A 5854-nucleotide genomic window follows, 5' to 3' on the forward strand; every position below is an offset into this window, starting at 1 on the left:
TTAACGTGGGTATTTGATCTTCTGCATAAATATACACACCAACCACCGCACAGTGGCGAAGTGGTTAACGTCGCGAACTGATCGTGGACTTTGAAGACTCGGGTTTGAGACTCATCACATCAGAAGCAGGGATTTTTCGACCTGTGGCCGGCTTCTACCCAGAATTTAGTCTGGGCAGACCGTGACCACACAACAGTCTGGGCAGACTGGGACCACACAATCGACGGTCATCCACTTCATTTTGAGAGTGTTCAAAAAAAAAAAAAAATCTTTACCAACACTGCATGTCTGAGTCTCTCGAAACAGCGGCGCCGTCATCATCATCATCATCTTAGAAAAAACAACATGTGGCCTTTCACGGCCCCCTCTCATGGTTACCTCAGTTTCGATTTCCCTCCCACTTCCATGCTTGTGGTGAGTTCCTGTCTTCGGTGTCTCTAGGCTGGTACAAGACTCGCTGGAGGGATGATGTTTTCCGCCAGTCAGTCTTGCTCCGCGACTAAACAGTTATTAAGCACATATTAGGCTCATAATTTTTCTTCGTCGGCATGAAGGTTTTTATTTGTGCTTTAGGGGGGAATAAGCATGTTGATCCAAGGAGATAACCTGTTTTCATGCACTAATAGTAAAGGAAAAACTTCATGATGATGACCAACAATGGTGATGGTGACAATGATGGACACATCAACAAAGACACCATGTTTCATTTAAAAACAATATATTAGAATATGTGCCTCGGACAGACAAAGATTTAGCAAAAAAGCAAACGGAATTGGTTTGGGCATTAATGTAAAGCTAGCTATACAGTTCTTCAGAACATTTAAACCGCAAAACAATGACGGGAAACTGAACTGTCACAGCCACGGCCAGTGCGAACTTTTCCGACCAGCGCGCGTTACTTTGAAACAGACAGATTGCGGGGCCGAGATAAGAGCAGCCTGAGAGCGAAGAGAACAACACGTGGTAAACCAGTGTTCTTATGTAACTACACAGTTAACTGAGGAGTTGTCGGATTTCGTGTCAGGTGTGACTTTGTCCGCTCGCGCGTACGCGAGGTGTGTGTTTGTGTGTGTGAGCGTGGGGGGTGGGGGGTGGGGGCATTGGGGGGGTGTATGGGGGGAGGGTATGGGGGTGGGGGGGGGGGGGGTGAGAGAGAGAGAGAGAGATTCAGATTCAGAATAAGGCCATAGCCCCACATGAATTAGGGGCGATAACAGCATCACTGTATGTCACCAGAACTTCAGCACTTAATTATGACACAACAATATCTCTTAAGTGAAAAGCTTTATATAAATATAATACCAAATTACGTATTATAACTACGTCATCCGTAGATGCTATCAGCAAATTGAATTGAAATAAACATGGATATGTATAATATTTCTTTGGGAATAGTTTTTCACGAATGTCACACAAAAAAAAGATATTTCAGAACAAATTGTACATCATCTTCAATCGATTCTTTACGCAATGGACATAGGAGGTAACTTTGTACATTTTTATAACGGTATGTGTGGGTATTTATTTCGGATATATACCAAGTCTAAATCTTGACAAAATGAATCTCAGATGTCTGCCCATATCAAACAAAATATAATTCTTCACTAAATGAGTAGAGGCATAACCTTTGTACATACTAAACCTTTCACTAGATTGAACATGATATTCCCAGTTCTGCTATCTGCAATCGTTCATGCGTTGACGACGAGTTTGAGATATATATATATATATATATATATATATATATATATATATATATATATATATATATATATATATATATATATGTGTGTGTGTGTGTGTGTGTGTGTGTGTGTGTGTGTGTGGCCGTGTCCCGAGTGGTAGTGTTTGGACAGGTAACAGATAGGTGAAAAGAGGTGGAGGGTGGTGTGCTAGCCCCGGACGAGATGTCGCTGCACAGTGGCGACGTGTCAAGGCGGGAAGAGAAAGGGCTGAACATGGAGAATTAATTATCCTGCTGCCGGTAAGCAGAACGTTGGGTGGGATTGATGACTTGCATGGTATTTGTGGTCTGTGACTTGTATTAGAACAGTCCCATGCATCACCGAGACAAATAACCTGTAGACGTACATGCACACTGACGGTTATGATTTTGATTTCTTCTGTTCCTGAGGAGGCATCAAGGTGTGCGGACTGATACCTGTACGATACACCTCATCTGGTGGTGCGGACTGATACCTGTACGATACACCTCATCTGGTGGTGCGGACTGATACCTGTACGATACACCTCATCTGGTGGTGCGGACTGATACCTGTACGATACACCTCATCTGGTGGTGCGGACTGATACCTGTACGATACACCTCATCTGGTGGTGCGGACTGATACCTGTACGATACACCTCATCTGGTGGTGCGGACTGATACCTGTACGATACACCTCATCTGGTGGTGCGGACTGATACCTGTACGATACACCTCATCTGGTGGTGCGGACTGATACCTGTACGATACACCTCATCTGGTGGTGCGGACTGATACCTGTACGATACATCTCATCTGGTGGTGCGGACTGATACCTGTACGATACACCTCATCTGGTGGTGCGGACTGATACCTGTACGATACACCTCATCTGGTGGTGCGGACTGATACCTGTACGATACACCTCATCTGGTGGTGCGGACTGATACCTGTACGATACACCTCATCTGGTGGTGCGGACTGATACCTGTACGATACATCTCGTCTGGTGGTGCGGACTGATACCTGTACGATACACCTCGTCTGGTGGGTAAAATGTAGAGAAGAAATGTGTTGATTACATTGATACCCACTCAACCTCTTTTCCTTTACACCCTTCCTTCGGCCCTTCATCCTACAATCAACCCACACGCATGCGGTTGTCAGTCGACGAAAAATATTGATTGATACAGCGAGGCAATGACCGTCACACGATACACAAGTCAAAGTACCTACCTGCAAGCCATTAATGCTTAAAGGAGTCTACATAAAGGTGTCGGCTTGGATACAAATGTTTGAAAGAGAGAACAGCACACACACACAGACAGGCGCGCGCGCGCGCGCAAGCACTAAATGAAGTTTGCCTAAAGACTTGGGGGCTATGATAAAGGCACGTTGGCGTGTATAAGTAAGAATGTAGAAATGAGTTATGCTGTCCTGGACAGTGACTGTCACTGTTCGATGTACCTAGACAAGATTTTGACCTTTTAACTATGTGAATAATTTCCTGGTCTGTCTGTCCATCTGTCTGTTCTTTCTCGTTCTCTCTAATTATTCGTGCCTGCAAGACGTTGCTAAGTTTGCCAAAGTCTGAAGTATCAGCGTAGACTTAGAAAGAGAACGAAATATATAGACTTCTATATGAATAAAAGTTCAGTCAACAAGGCCTACCGGGAGAATCCGTCAGGTTCGATCCGAATCTCTCGATCCCCTCCCCCTCCCCTCTCCCCGCACCTCCTTTTTATCTACTTGTCTCTATCGTTCACATTCGCTCTCCCTCCATCTTCTGCGCTAAATCTTGTACAACAGTAATGCTCTTCTTCATGCTAGCTGTAAGCTTAAGTCAAAGACAAAGAGGGACAGTTAAAGTGAAAAATTTATACGTGCAATGTCGACCTGTTATGTCAGCGTGTTGTCTGGACGTGACCTAGAGTATCCTAGGATCCATACGGATTACTTGTTATTTGGAAGGAAGGAATTATTTTTAATGTCTTATCACACATACTAGTGAGTAGATACGTAGTCGAGATATTAATTTTCAAATTTGTACAATGTCCTATTTTGGCGTCCTAAATTCTGAAACCAATTCTATCAAAAATGTGCTTTGCATTGGAGGCATATGAGAAATGACATGCTATCGACCGTTCAAATCAAGAATCAGGCATAATGTGACGTGAAATGACCCATAACATGAATCCAATCCGACACTTGTCGTCGTCTCAAGCCGCTTTTTTATGTATTTGTTTTTAAAAGTTAACATTTTCCTTCTTTACAGGACCAGAAACGGAGAGTGGAATGGCGGCACGTTAGTTTAGCAACTGACTGCATCAAAACCGAGTAAAATAACCCTTAAAAAAAATAGTCGAAAACTACTGAAAATGGGTTCCACTAATTGTAATATCGTTTCATCTATATATGCACGTCAAGTCTCCGCGCTCAGCTGTTTCAAGTCTGGTCTTAAAACCCACCTCTTCCCAAATTAATACCCTCCCTTTCCTGCCTCTTCCTTGTCTTGAGTTTTTCCAGTTTTAGAGTTATGCATGCGTGTGAATGACTGGTGCGAAAGCGCTTTGATTTGTCTCTGCACAAGATTCAGCGCTATATGAATATAATTATTAATTAATTAGAATTGCCGGTGAAATAGGTCAATGATTTAAGAACACTAAAATAAGACTTTACCCACATTTGAATGTAATCATTGTCAATTGAAAAACCTATTATTAAAAAAAAAACCTTAAAAAAAAACAAATTAAAAAACCGCCTCTGTACCACGTCTTCGTAGATTTCAGGAAAGCGTTTGACACAGTGTGGTATGAGGCTTTGTGGACGACCAAGAGAAAATACAACATCAGTTTCAACATCATCCGAGTTATCCAGCAACTATGCGACAAGGCAGCCAGTGCAGTCCTGAACAACGGTCCCATCGGAAACTGATTCAGGACAACAGTTGGAGTAAGGCAGGGTTGTTTATCATCCCCTGCACTATTCAGCATGTTCCTGGAGCGTATCATGGTATCATGTCGGATGCATTTGAAGACCATGAGGGCGCCGTCACCATCGGAGGCAGAACTATTACAAAACTTCGGTTCGCCGATGACATTGATGGCTTGGGAGAAAATGAGACTGAACTCTCCAACCTGGTAGAAAGACTTGACATCACCTCCAGGGCATACGGAAGGGAAGAGGGGTAGGCAAAAGAAAATGTGGCAGGACAACATCAAAGAATGGACAGACCTGAGTTTCCCGGATTCACAGAGAGCTGTGAGAGACATGAACCGATGGAGAGAACTGGTCTGGAAATCATCTGCGGTGCCCCAACAACCCTCCAATGGGTTATGGAATATGAAGGTGAAGGAATAAAGACTAAAAAGGTATGGCAGGAGGCGTAGGTGGGTGGAGAGTTGTATGGTGAATTGTCATTCCTGTCTGCGGATTTCGAGTACAACCCGTTTGACGACGAAACGCAGTAGCGACATCAAAGACAACCTGGAATTCGCCCTTGCCATATTTGGCGTCTCTTTTGTTTCTTGTAATTTATGAAGACATGCAGACTTTTCCTCAATAAAAGACGCGCGATGCAAAATCGTAATGGACATATCGATCCAAGTTAATAGGCTGTTGGTTTTTTTCTGTGTGCAGGCATATGTTAAAACGTGTGTGCGCAGTTTCTGTATTTGCTGAATACCAAAAATCATCACATTATGTGTAAAACATATCAAAAACCTAAACACACGACTGATTTTGACGAAAACAGTAATTAATTAACTTAAACTGGCATATACAGGGTCTATCCAAATTTGGAGATGGACCTGATTTTGACGAAACGTATCCCATAGTGATTTTGAAAAGGCGTACAAACCCCCAGAAATAAGCATAGGTTGTTATGACGAAAATTACAATATATGATTGCTAACAGGCATGAATGTATCTAAAATGAGGAATCCAGACAGAAATGGCGTTTGATTGGCTAGCAGACGGTGGACTATTAGCGAGACGTCTTATCACTGAGTTGCCGCGAAAATTTGGCCAAGAGAAGCAGACTGGCCTAGTTTGCATCGGATTGACATGGTACACCAAACGAATATTTTTCATTTCAGTTATTCATTTTTTACAATTTTATTTTATTTTATTATTTTATTTTATTTTATG

This window comes from Babylonia areolata, chromosome 11 (assembly GCF_041734735.1).
Source record: "Babylonia areolata isolate BAREFJ2019XMU chromosome 11, ASM4173473v1, whole genome shotgun sequence".
Taxonomy (NCBI): domain Eukaryota; kingdom Metazoa; phylum Mollusca; class Gastropoda; order Neogastropoda; family Buccinidae; genus Babylonia; species Babylonia areolata.